Source organism: Mus musculus, chromosome 8, assembly GCF_000001635.26.
Source record: "Mus musculus strain C57BL/6J chromosome 8, GRCm38.p6 C57BL/6J".
NCBI lineage: Eukaryota > Metazoa > Chordata > Mammalia > Rodentia > Muridae > Mus > Mus musculus.
The window spans coordinates 124153725-124168286 of record NC_000074.6 but is presented as its reverse complement, the minus strand read 5'-3'; the positions used below and the strand labels follow the sequence as shown (position 1 = coordinate 124168286).

The 14562-nt window shown below is 45.9% G+C and overlaps 1 pseudogene; it reads right to left on the bottom strand.

Moving 5' to 3' along the window:
* Positions 1-7409: 7409 nt before the first annotated feature.
* On the bottom strand, positions 7410-8995 carry Gm3889 (annotated as a pseudogene).
* Positions 8996-14562: the final 5567 nt, after the last annotated feature.

Genomic DNA, 14562 nt, shown 5'->3' with positions numbered 1-14562 from the left:
GTGGAACTCAGCAGATAGAACAGGTGAAAGGCTCCAGGAGAAGAAGAAGAAGAAGAAGAAGAAGAAGAAGAAGAAGAAGAAGAAGAAGAAGAAGAAGAAGAAGAAGAAGAAGAAGAGGGGGAGGGGGAGGGGGAGGGGAGGGGGAGGGGGAGGGGAGGGGGAGGAGGAGGAGGAGGGGGAGAAAGAGGAAGAAAAAAAGGAGGAAGAGGAGGAGGTGGAGGAGGAGGAGGAGGAAGAGGAAGAGGAAGAAGAAGAAGAAGAAGAAGAAGAAGAAGAAGAAGAAGAAGAAGAAGAAGAAGAAGAAGAAGAAGAAGAAGAAGCAGCAGCAGCCAGAGTTTTAGATGGAGGTGTTTCTGAAGCCCCAGCAAGGCTCTCAACATGACATCATGTCTTGTTCAGTGAAAGAAAAGGAGGAAATTATTTCTTTATTTCCTTCTGAGTGGGCAGGGAAGAAGTCTGATCAGCAAATTCCATGTTAAAAAGTCAAGTGCACGTCCACATTTGTAATCCCAACTCCACAGTGAGACAAAAGGTGAAGACAGGAGAGTAGCCAGAAGCCTGATACACACAGTACAGCAGCAAAAACCAGAAAGACCCTGACTCGACAAGGCAGAAGAAGAAAATCTACTCCTGAAAGTTGTTTTGTATTGCCACTGGCAACACACACACACACACACACACACACACACACACACACACACAGAAACTCAAACACACTTACAGACACACACAGACACAGACACACACTCACAGCTAGCAGTACCCAGACATGCACACAGTACACACACTCACACAGACATACACACCCTCAGACACACACACAGATACACACAAACAGACACACACACTCACACAGACACACACACCCTCAGACACATATACACAGAGAGACACACACAGATACACACACTCACACACACAGACATTCATACACACAAATATACACATCCTCATACACAGACACATACACACACAAAAGATACTCACACACATACTTACACAGACACACATACCCTCAGACACATGCACACAGATAGACACACATAGACACGCACACACATACACAGACATTCATACACACAAATATACACATCCTCATACACAGACACATACACACACAAAAGATACTCACACACATACTTATACAGACACACATACCCTCAGACACATGCACACACAGATACACATACAGAGACACTTACACACACACTCTCAGATACACACACAGAGGCACTCACAAACACACAGACACAGACAAACAGACACTCACACTCATATAGACACAGACACCCTCAGGCACACAGAGACACACAATTAATTCATTAATTAATTTAAGACTTTATTCTAAAAAAATGGCTTGGGTATTATAGCGATTCAGACTGTAAGGAGCGAGCATTGGGGCCATGAAGGGTGCTTGATGAAGTGGTGCAAACAATCTGTTCTTGTGGATGTTGGCTGAGCCCAAATTTGTCTTGTAGTGCCCATCAGGTGGTGAGAACAGGCAGACAGCACACTGCGGTGAGAATGGTACACCCATGTTCAGGACTTCCACTAACAAAAGGGCTTTGCAGCTGTGGACTTACTGACGAATACAGAATTCAATCCTGTAGGCAGAGTTATATGTCACATCCAGACCAAAGCAAATGGTCTTAAAGTTGTGCATTTGTTACTATTGCTGCTGTGGCTGTGACAAAACGCCAGACAAAAACACCGTAAGGAATAACGGATTTACGTTGACTCACAACTTTAAGAGTCCAACACAGCGAGGAAGACAAGAGTGTGAGGCAGCGTGTCACATCACATCTGCACTAAGGAAGCACACAATGCTGGCGCCCAGCTCGCTTGCTCTCTCTCTCTCTCTCTCTCTCTCTCTCTCTCCTCTCTGTCTGTCTCATTGCTAGTGTGTGTGATTGTGATGTGCTGGTGCCCAGCTCACACCCTCTCTTGTTGCTAGAGTGTGTGTGATATTCCTGTACACAGGCACATGGCCATGGCACGCATATGGAGGTCAGAGCCTAACTCGGCAGGACTGGTTCCCTCCTTCACTGCTGGATGGGTTCCAGGGATTAAACTGAAGTCACCGGGTTCGCATGATCCATGCTTCTCCCTACTGAACCATCTCTCCGGCTCTGCCTTCTCTTTTTTATTCAGTTCAGACTCTTCGAGCATAGGGTGCCCCCCCCCCACACACACTCACATTGTCCCCTCGCAGACACACCCAGAGATGTGTTTCCACGGTGACTGTACATCCTGCCAGGTTGACCATGAAGATGAACTATCACACCTTGGTCGCATCTCTTTCTTGTATGTACAAAGCGGATCCTCCTCTTTGTCCGGCTGTGTCTTCTCATCTCCGTTTTTGTATTTTATGCTAAAGCTCCCCTATCTTGCTTTCCGAGACCCTTGGGCCATGGCATCTTCTGCTCACGCTCTGTCAAGCATGTGCTCCCTCTTCAGCTTTTCAGAGCATCCTATGGTACAAAGTGGTCCACACCGTCTCTACTGTAGCTTTAATTTGCTCATTTATTACACTCTCCTGGAGATCCTGGAGTCCGTTAACTGTCTGTCTGGTGACATCTGTCCTCTCACACACATGGGATCCGGGGCAAGGGCTGAGAAGTGAGCCCACCTGAAACACACCCAGGCTTCTCCGTGTATCAGCTGTTTCTCCTTGGGTGTAGCGCTTAAACTCTGCCTCGGTTTCCTTTCACGGAAGTGTAAAACGCTGGCTGTTCAACATTGCTCTTAACAGGGGATACAGGCTTAGAGAATGGCTGGGCAGAGCTCTAGTGACATTTAAGAAGATGCTCCATAACATCGGAGGGAGAGGAGTTCTTTAAAATAGCTTTCAGTCACGGAGCATGAAGAAAGAAATGGAACCAAGCAGCAGATCCTGGGGTGCTGCAGAGCCTGGGGTGGCCTCCCACTATAACTTGCCCATGTCCTTGAGCTTGAGTTTGGGCTTGAATTCAGGACCACAATTGGACTTGGGTTGAGTTTGCACTTGGGGTTGAGTTTAGGTTACTGTTGTCTTCTCAGCTGCCGGTCCAGCTGTTTATGTGCTGTTCCATAGGGAATCAGTGCATCAGAACAGCAGGCCCTGGCCTGGCCTGAGGCTGCTCTGTAGCCCTGGGAATTATCCAAAGGGAACGCAGGTCAGTGCACATGTAGGGCTGTACCTGCTTCTGGCAATGCACACCCATTATCACCCCCTGCTCCTTCTCATGGGTGAGAATGCATGTGGGGGCCACAGGGCCCAGTTTCTCTGAACATGAAGTTACAGCACACTCCCCCTGTTTGCCAGCCCTGTCTGTAGCACCTCTTCTGGTCGGATAACCAGAGTTGGCATTGGGTCTGGTTTGCCTCTAGTCTATCCATCCCCATTTCCTTTTCCTTGTTCTCTTAAAATTCCTAACACACATTTTAAAAATGCATTTAATTTACATTTTTAGTGGCTAGCTCTGCAAGATTTTGCATGTTTCCCACAATGCTATTGACTAGCATGGAATAGCAGCAGAACAGCAGCCTTCTGGGAAGAGGCCACAGGAACCAAAGCAGACTCAGGAAACAGCACTTCAGGTCTTCAATGAAGACAGAGAAGCCTCAGTTTGGGTAGAAGAAGATCGCATGTCTGGTGCTGCATTGTGGGTGGCAAGGTTGGGAACAGTGCTGTGTGTATAGATGAAGAAAGAGTGTGGCTTTGTTTACAATGTGCCCAAAGCAGCCAGCAAATGCACTGTGAAGGGAGAAGGGAGTCTCCCATGCTTCTGTGCCTCTCTGGGCTGTGGAAATCAACACTCCAGGTTAGGAGAGGTGGTACCACCAAACCACAGGTAGACAAGATGATACCTGGTGGCCACACCAGCTTCTCAGCATCTGGAGTTGACACTGTGTTGTCTTAGAAGAGGCATCAATGGACCGAGGCTCAGCCCTGCAGGGAACAAGAAGAAGCAGCCAGCAGGATGAGGTGGGCAGAGGAGAAAGTGTCAGCGTGAGCTACCCTACCCCACTCTGCCTGGAGTTTCCCAACCATGGGACTCTCTCTGCCTCAGTTTCCCTAGTACCCTTTTCGTCTGCATGTGGGGGAGTGATAAATGAATAAATTATGAATGAACGATGAGCTATCGAACCCCATGAATCTCCCAGAAAACAATTTTTTTAATATAGCATAAAGTTTATTCAGGGCATGGGGAGGGGAGTCAAGAGGGTTGTAGAGGCAGAGAAAGGGAGAGAGGGAGGGAGGGAGAGAAAGAGAGAGAGAGAGAGAGAGAGAGAGAGAGAGAGAGAAGGAAGAAGAAGGAGGAGGAGGAGGGGGAGGGGGAGGGGGAGGCCCCCAAGAGCATGTGGAAAGAGAGTGGGGAAGGAGGAAGGGGACAGAGCGGGAGCAAGAAGGCAAGAGAGCAAGAGCTCCCAGAAACCCAGAAAGAGACACGAATAAAGCTGAGTATTCCATACCATGAGGCTGGCTGGGCTTGCCCTGAACAACTGCAGTAAGCGGCTCATGTGCAGAAGACCGAGCTGGCAGAGAGCTCAGCATGCCAGAGCATGTCAGAGGCCAAGAGTAGAAGTGCCCACGAGGGCAGAGGGATAGATAAAAGGACACATTACCACATACCTGCTAAGTCCATATGATTGTGAGAGTAAATCACAATTATTAAAATTGGTTTTAAGTCATTGGGATATGCGATTGATGTGTGTGTGTGTGTGTGTGTGTGTATGTGTGTTACATCCATGTGAGAGTGTGGAAGCCAGAGCAGGTCACTGTATGTCTTCTTGTTCTGCTTTCCACAGTATTTCCTTGAGACAGGGTCTTGTGCTATGTGTTGGAAGCCGGCCATTTGGGCGAGGCTGGCTGGCCAGCAAGCTCTCAGGATCTGCCTTTCTCTGCTTCCCAGTGCTGGATGGGTTTATAGATACATACAGCCATGCCATGCTTCTTACGCTGATGCTGGAGATTTGCGTTCACATCTGCATGCTTTAGAGAGAGCTCTCATTCCCAGTGAATCATATTCCCCAGCCTTTATGATGGTTAATCTTTACTAAATCATTGGCATGAATTAAAATCACCCAGGAGATACAACTAGATGTATATGTACAGGGGTCTCCAGTTTAGGTTAACTGAGGAGGGATGACCCACTGTAACAATGGGGAGCACCGCTGGGCGTGGTGGCGCACGCCTTTAATCCCAGCACTTGAGAGGCAGAGACAGACAAATTTCTGAGTTGGAGGCCAGCCTGGTCTACAGAGTGAGTTCCAGGACAGCCAGGGCTACACAGAGAAACCCTCTCTTGAAAAACCAAAAAACAAAACGAAACAAAACAAAAAAACAATGGGGAGCACCATCCATAGTCTGGAGTCTCAGATTGCAAAAAGGAGACAGTGAGCTAAGCACCAGCCACCGCCCCCCCCTTGGCTTTCTGACTGTGACCAGTGGCCCCAGGCTCCTGCAGCTATACCTTCCCCCATGATGCACTGCACTCGAGAACTGTAAGCCAAGATAAACCCTTCTTCCTTCCTTCCTTCCTTCCTTCCTTCCTTCCTTCCTTCCTTCCTTCCTTAAGCTGCTTTTGTCTGGGATTTTGACTCAGCAACAGGAAATGTAATCAATACAGTCACTACTTTAAAATTAGTGATTACTGGCTGAGGAGTGATCTGTCTACCAATGGATCTGCAACTTCCTGCTGTCTATAGAACTTTAACAAGGAAGTTTTCTTTAAGAAGAGCAGACATCTAGGCACACTGAAGTCAAGTTTCAGAAGCACTTCTTTATGCTGATTAGAGTTTTAGAAATAATATAATAATATAATAAAAAAAAAAGCCAAGCATGGTGGTGCACGCCTTTAATCCCAGCACTTGGGAGGCAGAGGCAGGCAGATTTCTGAGTTGGAGGCCAGACTGGTCTACATCTACAGAGTGAGTTCCAGGACAGCCAGGGCTACACAGAGAAACCCTGTCTCGAAAAACCAAAAAAAAAAAAAAAAAGAAAGAAAGAAAGAAAGAAAGAAAGAAAGAAAGAAAGAATATAAAATGATGATAGTCATTACTGTTACACATTCATGTATGTAGACCAGCTTATTATATCTATGATGTAGAGAGATCTGTATACACCATCACTCTCCTAAAGGCATTCGGGGGCTTTCTTCTGTGTGGTCTTCCTATATTGCATGTTTTTACAGAACTGTCTCTGATCTTCAAACCTGCCTCTGCAGTTTTGTTTGAAATCGTTGCTGTCTTTGGTATTTCTTCTATCGACATTTATTTCTTATGCAAGGAATTGACCCCAGGGCCCACATGTCAACTGTCACATGTCTATAACGGGTCACATAAGAAAATCTTCCCCACACAGTCCCTGGGTACAGGATGACTCAGACTGCACTGTGCCACATGGAGGACCAGCTCTGCTGCAGAGTACAGAAACATTTCAGCTTAAATATCCACACAGGGACTGCCTGTTCACAGTGTCTTCCTTCAACAGACTCTTTGAAGACAAAAGCTGCCAAGTAAGTTACCTCTACTCAAAAGTGTTTCACCAAATTTCGATGTTACAAAAAGCATAACCTTTCTCAATTTTACACGATTCCAGTAAAATAACATTGGCTAAATTTGGAGTGTGATACCAAGACTCAGAATATTCCAAAGCCCACTTAGCAGAGCTTCCAGACTAACGCTTGCGCACTGCCCTTTTCATTTTATTTCATGCTTTCTTCACTTCAGTGGAGAGATAAATTTGTTTTTTTCCTTATTTGCAAGTCTTTCTTTGAATGCATTCAATTCCCTGGAAGTGCTAAAAATTCTAAAAGAAAATGTGTGTGTGTGTGTGTGTGTGTGTGTGTGTGTGTGTATGTGTGAGTGTGTAAGTGTATGTGAGTGTATATGTATGTGTGTGAGTGTATATGTATGTGTGTGAGTGTGTGAGTGTATATGTATGTGTGTGAGTGTGTGTGTGTGTGTGTATGTGTATGCATGTGTGTGTGAGTGTATGTGAGTATATAAGTATGTGTGTGTGAGTGTATGTGAGTGTATATGTATGTGTGTATGAGTGTGTGTGTATGTGTGAGTGTATATGTATGTGTGTATGAGTGTGTGTGAGTGTATATGTATGTGTGTATGAGTGTGTGTGAGTATATTTGTATGTGTGTGTGTGTGAGTGTGTATGTATGTGTGTATGAGTGTGTGTGAGTGTGTATGTGTTGCATGCACTGATTCTCAGGATTAAAGATTTATGTGGATTTACAAAAAAAAAATCCTTTCCCAAATTTAGAGGATTTTCTTACAAGACTTCCATATCATTATTGAATGCATTGGTTAACTCTATATTTTTAGTATATGATCAGTGTTGGCCAATAGAGAAAGTCCACATTGTCCTGCTGAAAGATTTTGTATCTGTATCAGCTTCCAATCATTACATTTTAAAAGATTAACTTTTCTCTAAAACTTAATTTTCGTTGGTGCACGAAGAACACACTCTCCTCAGCCTTTGTCTTCTTCTCCCAGCCCCCACCCCCACCCCACCCCACCAGAGAACTGTACATGGTGTTCAGGGATGGAGTGAGCAGGGGGCCTTCCGCCCACACTCTGCTTACAGCCTGAGCACCCCAGCTCACACATATTCCTTGGCAGATTCGGACGTAGGGTAGGAGTGGAGTGCTTTCAATGCCAGGTCAGGAGCCAGGGAGCAGCAAACCTCCCAGGAAGACCAGAGAAGACCTCGCAAAACCGATATAGATGGCAGGACCAAACTCATCCTTGACAGTCACAGGCATCAGAGGGTTATAAAAGTCTGTGACAATCCCACGACCAACCCAGGAACATGCTACCAAGGCAGCAAGACCTACCGCCATGAAAACGATGCCTCCAGTCTCCACTAAGTGGGCCTTCGTCACTTCGTCTTCTCCCACAGAGAAAGCATGCACTTCATGCTCATCGTGGTAACAAATATAGCCAGGAAGCCCAACACGAGGGATACCACCATTATGGCCCAAGTGTCCTGTAGGCAACCGGCAGAGTGAGTGTGAAGTCATACACTTTGTTGCTCCTCAAGCTGGCACTCTGCGTGACACACTCTGTTCAGAGCCTTCACCTGGCCTGGGCTGTGATGATGTTGCCCGCACACGAGCTCATCTGCCAATGTTGAGTGGCAGTGCTCACTTTCAGGCCCACCCAGCCAAGCATGACCATTGAAAAGCCCAGCTATTAAAGGCCTGAAGTGGCTATTTCTGTCTCAGAAAAGATGAGACGTGCCAGGAGGGCAACCCCACCATAAAACAAAACCTGGGGAGCAACACAAAAAAATTAGATGGAGATTTAAGTCACCCAGAGACAAAAGAAAATCCGCTCCAGTGGAGAGACCTTCTCACAGCAGAGGTGACCGTCTTACAGCAGAGGAATGTGGCTTCAATCAAAGGACTGGTTCCATACAAGATCAGCCCTGGGTGGCTCAGAGACTACCCAGGGAAGTGGAGAGGTCATTAGGGTATGACCCCCAAAAGTGTGAGGGGCCTGCAGCTCCAGGTTGCAGTGTCCTGTAGATGGAGGTGGGCAATGACTCTGCAGGTGAGCTTTTTTCTTTTTCTTTCTTTCTTAATATATGTGTTAGCATCTCTGTGTGTATGCCACATCTGTGTAGTTGCCTGAAGAGCCCACAAAAGGTCATCAGATTCCCCTGGAGCTAGAGTGACAGGTGGTGTGAGCTGCTGTATGTGGGGCCTGGGAACTCTACTCCTGTTCTTGCAGAGAACAGAAACACACACTGAGCAGGACACAGTCCTAGCTGCTAAGCTAGGGACCCCAGAAACGTTACATTGTATAGTCGATTCTGATACTTAAACATTACATTGTATAGTCGATTCTGATACTTAAACATTACATTGTATAGTCGATTCTGATACTTAAACGTTACATTGTATAGTCGATTCTGATACTTAAACATTACATTGTATAGTCGATTCTGATACTTAAACGTTACATTGTATAGTCGATTCTGATACTTAAACATTACATTGTATAGTCGATTCTGATACTTAAACATTACATTGTATAGTCGATTCTGATACTTAAACGTTACATTGTATAGTCGATTCTGATACTTAAACGTTACATTGTATAGTCGATTCTGATACTTAAACGTTACATTGTATAGTCGATTCTGATACTTAAAGTCTTGATGCTGATTATTGCTGTTTGACTGGCAGAAAAACCATAGCTTAAAAAAATCTAATTACTCAATATGCATGAACCAAAACCAGAGCCAAATGTAGTTTCTGTTGGCTTCTTAGTGGGGATGTTACTTCTAAGTCGATGCTGTATGCCTTGTCAGTTTGGTATGCTTATTCACATCATTACTTCAAAATAAAAAGCTGGGGTGTGGCTTAGCGGTAGAGCGCGTGCCTAGCATGTGTGTGGGCTTGGTTAGACATTTCAGCGAAAATCAGAAACTGAACAAAACACTCCATTTCTGATGTTACACTTTTATTTTGTTTTGTTTGTTTGTTTGTTTGTTTGTTTTTTCAAGACAGGGTTTCTCTGTGTAGCCCTGGCTGTCCTGGAACTCATTTTGTAGACCAGGCTGGCCTCGAACTCAGAAATCTGCCTGCCTCTGCCTCCCAAGTGCTGGGATTAAAGGCGTGTGTCACCACTGCCCGGCTGATGTTACACTTTTAACTGAATTTGTAATCGCATTTACAATAAGGCCATCAGCCTCATCCCCATCAGAGAGAACTTCCCAGATGCTTTGCTTGAAAAAAAAATATATGTGAAGCCCATGGAAAAATTCACCACAGTGGCTTCTTCAATTATCTTCTGCTTGAAGGATTGGGTGGCACCACTAGACACTGGCATCGTTTATCTGTTTGAGAATTTCCCTTCTGTCGAGCCACACAACCTCCAATGTTTTGCCTTTACAAATGTAACTGGGAAAGCTGGGGACTGCAGACAGCAAAATTAAATTAACAGACCGGTTGTCAGGCCTAAATGAAAATCTTGCTACTTAAATGCATCTCCTGCCACCCATCACACTGGCGGCTTACGGGTTCTCTTAAAGCAATATGAGCTTCCTGGGTAGACATCCAGGCCCGTAGACTGATTTGAATGTCCTGGGTTCCAGGAGCTCAGCAGTTTGAGCCTTGCAAACACCGATGTTGAGTTTGTGTACATTACGTTTGTCTTCTGCTGTCTTGAGGGATGGAAATGTGCGGCCTGTTTTTCTTGTAGGAAATTCTTTTTGTTGTTTTGCCCATGTGATGAAACAAACAAACAAAAAAACCAAAAAAACCACCAGCAAGCAACAGAAGAGCTTACACACACGACAAAGCCAAAGTAGCTGCCATTTCAGCCTACCCCTCCTTTGTTGGGCCAGTTGGGCCTTCCACTGTCATAGGCAGGTCTCTGTGTCATCCTGACTTAGCTGGCTGGGTCCTGGCTGCTGTGTGCACAGTTAAAAGCAAGGGAGGAGGTTCCACTGTGTCAAACAATGAGCAGGACAGTGACATAACACCGAAAACGTCACCGTGATAGCAAGATTGGAAGGAGAACACCCATCTCTGCCATCCTGAGCACTAGCGACCCTTTTAAGGACTACTGCATTGTCCTAAAAAAAAAAAAAAAAGAGTTTACTGAACCATATCAAAGGTCAGGAAAATAGAAAAAGGAAGTAATTTTCACCTCAGGGCTAGTCACCCCATGAGAAACTTTATTTTCAAATCTGATTTAGATTACTGCATTTCAGCCTTCTTTTATATTTTAATTTGTGGATCCTGAACACTTATTTTTAAAAAGATTTATTTTTGTGTGCCTGTATGTGTGTGTGCCTGTATGTGTGTGTGCCTGCATGTGTGCATGTGTGCGTGTGTGTGTGTGTGTGTGTGTGTGTGTGTGTAGGTACGTGTCTATGGAGAGACCAGAGAAAGTGCTGGGCTCCCTCCCCATCACTTTCCATCTTCAGGGGCAGGCTCTCTCTCAGAGCCTAGAGCTTGAGGTGTGTCAGCTCTGCTGGAAGCCAAGGATATCCAGTGACTTTCCTGTTTCCAGCCTCTGAGAGCTGCAGCTACAGGTGTGGGCCAGATGGATGCCTCGCTTGTTATGTGGGTGCTGGGACCCAAACTCTGGTACTCACCGTTGCTCAGTCAGGGCTCTCTCAACTGCTAAGCCAGCTCTCCAGCCATCCTCCACCACCCACTCAGGTCTTTTCTTAAGGCCCTGACGACAGAGCTGAGGGGCTTGGCCTAGAAAGAGTCCCTCAAAATCACCCTTCTGCAATCCATTTCCTGAGCATTTCATGATTCTGAAAGCTTTTTGTAAAGATCCTTTGGAGAACCATACCATTTCGTGCAATGGTTGGCTATAATGATTATTCTCTTATTAGAAATTTAGGTTGCTCATAATTTTCACATCTGTTAAGTGATCTGGAGGGGTACAAACCTTGTGCAAAAATATTGGTGTATATTTGGGTTGTTTGCCTAGGTTAGATTATCTCGGAAGGAAAATGACTGCACACCCGGCATAAGCGTCTTCAGAGCCCTGCGATATGTACCCCCATTGTTTTTCTGAAAGGTTGAAACAACAGTCTGCTCCTGTTGATACCCACTGCTGCTCTGCACCTCCCTGTGTGGGAACACATTGCTGCGTGCAAGAGGCAGGGTGACAGAGGGCTCTGGTTGGCAGGAGTGGGGGAGACTTCAAGGTCATGTCTCCACCTCAGACACAGGGCTGGGGCTGGGTCTAAGACCGGGCTGGAGTCCCTCTCTTTGTAAACACGCATGTGCATACCCCTTTGCATGCACACCTGCACACACTGCGCGGGACACAAACACACTGAGAACCTATTTGCTCCGGTCTCTACCCACATTTATAAATAGCCCCGTCCCACCTGCACCATCCATCTCTCTTATAGCTTTACAGGGTGGCCTTATTAAATTGCTAGTTTGGTATTCATAGCATGTATTTTATTATGCTGCAGCCCTAGCACCTTGGGGGAACACGGCCCCATAAATAAAATATTCACCCATCACTGCAGCCCAGGTTCTCCTCTGCTCCCTCGCCTTCTGTGTTGTTTTTTTGTTTTTTGGGTTTTTTTTTTTGTTTTCTTTTGTTTTGTTTTAATTAGAATCAAAGCATTGAGTGAGTAAAGTCCAACCTTGCTGGGATTTGGAGTGAAATCAACTGTAGATGAAGGGTGACGAGAGCTCTGGCTGCACCTGGACTGGGGTTCAAGGTGCTCTCTGGGCCTCCTGGTCTTTTGCAGGTAGAAATATCCTGTCCTCTATATGCCTGTCCTTTAAAGGGTTTCAGAACATTTCTACAGGTTCCACAAGAACACCACAGTCACAAGCACCACAGCGGGATGCTTCCTAAGAACTGTCTTCAGGTGACTTTGACAGTATGCAGACAGCATAGGGCATGCCTACTTCACATAACTGTCCTACATAGTTCGGGCCAGTCTTTGAATGAGGTCTCCCAGTGCAATCAGGATGTTGTTAGGTAAACATGAGGTGTCCAAGGCCTACAGCCTCCCAGACGTCCATCTGTCTCTGTTTCTGGAGTTCTGAGATTAAAGGTGTGTACCACTACAGAAAGCATAATAATATGTTTAAAAATATAACTTCTCCTACTGCTGTGGACACACTTATCCTTTTATCCAAAGAAGGAATTTTCAGGTGCAAGAGAGGCAATCGCCTGGACCTCGTTCTTCTCAACCTTCATCGTGATGGATGCCATCCATCAGTCTTTGGGAGGTAAGAGGTGCAACTCTGGACTTCCAGCTGGGGAGAAGATAAGGGATGATATCTGTGGGAATTTCCTGGACCTGCAAAACTCATTTTTAGAAAGAGATGGATGGAGTCAAGTATCCAAAGCACGCTGATGTGTCTGGAGAGGGAACGTGCAAAAGAAACATTCCACGGCATGGGGGAAGATGGGAACTTCACTGCTAGAAAGAGAAATAACGTGGAAGCCAGATTCTCACCAGATGGGAGATGAGAATTCTCACCTGTTTTAAACTTATTTCTCTGAACACTGTGAAGAGATCAGTTAACTACTGACTGTTATCTAGAGGGACGATGCTCTCAGTGGTCCAGGCACTAGAATAGCTCATGTCATTACCAGGCTGTTCTTGCATGGAACCTACATCCTGTGGAGGAGACAACATAAGGGTACAGGAAGCTGCTCTAGGCACATCCTTGTATTTCAGAGTAACCTAGTCCGTGAGGACTTGTCCCAAGTTCCCGTGAGACCAAAGACAGAGGCAAGAGCACATCACAAGGGATGCTGTTTATTGGGGACTCATAGGTACATGACTGGGGGGGGGGCAGCAAGAGCTGTGGATCCTGGAATGTGGTCAGAAGGAGGGTATCTGTACTAATTAGGACAGAGTGACTTCACGCAGGGTGGGATGCACTTGGTCCATCTGTGATCATAGAGTCAAGCACTCTCCTGACCTGTGTCTTGAGTTGTAAAGCCCCAAGCACCTGTGCTGAACTTTCGGCCGTTTGTAGTTTGCTGGGACACACTGGTCTGAGAGTAGCACCAAGGCTTCACAGCTGTGGAGGGATTTGGAGGGATGGGAGAGACCGTCCCTTCTGGTGGAATTTTCCACCGAAATGAGGACCAAAATAGAAGGCACCAGGGACAAGAAGGGTCCTTGTTACCTTCTGCTATGTTTATGCTTGTGAACTCTCCCATAACAAAGCACAGATAAGCATTTCACAGTCTGAGAGACTAGGAATCAAATATTAACTTAGGTTAGATTCCCCTGCAGTCATGGTCTCCCTCTAGACAACTAAATCATCCTCCTCCTCCTCCTCCCCCTCCCCCTCCCCTCCCCCTCCCCCTCCCCCTCCCCTTCCTCCTCTTCCTCCTCCTCCTCCTCCTCTTCTTCTTCTTCTTCTTCTTCTTCTTCTTCTTCTTCTTCTTCTTCTTCTTCTTCTTCTTTTTTTTACTTTTTATAAGTATCTGAGTCAGACTGGCTTAGAGCCCTGTTTCACTCTATTCTGGTGTCTATAACAAAATTAGAAATAGCAGATTAATTCAAGAAATTCAAGAGGCTGGAAGGCCAAGGTCAGGGTGTAGGTAGATTCACTATCCAGTCAGGACTCACTCTTTGGTTCATGGCAGTGCTTTCTCCCTGCAGCCTGTTACAGGGACCTGTTCCAATAATCTAACAGACTGATAATCTGATATCGGAGGTAGTTACATCCACAGGTGGTAAGAGCAGCAGGTGTAATTTCCTACATTGATGACACCCCACTGATAACAGTAATGCTCTCGTGACCCCAAGGTCCATTCCAGTACCAGGAGATGAGTTATCAGTGTGTGACCTGGGTAGAGGGAGAGAAAAACACTGGGACCACTTCTGTCTTAGATAGGGTTTTGCTGCTGTGAACAGACACCGTGACCAGTGCAAGTCTTATAAAGGACAACATTTAATTGGGTCTGGCTTACAGCTTCAGAGGATCAGCCCATCATCATCAATACAGGAACATGGTAGCATCGAGGCCAGCATGGTGCAGGCAGAACTGAGAGTTCTACATCTTCATCTGAAGGTTCTTAGTGAAAGACACACTAAGCAGC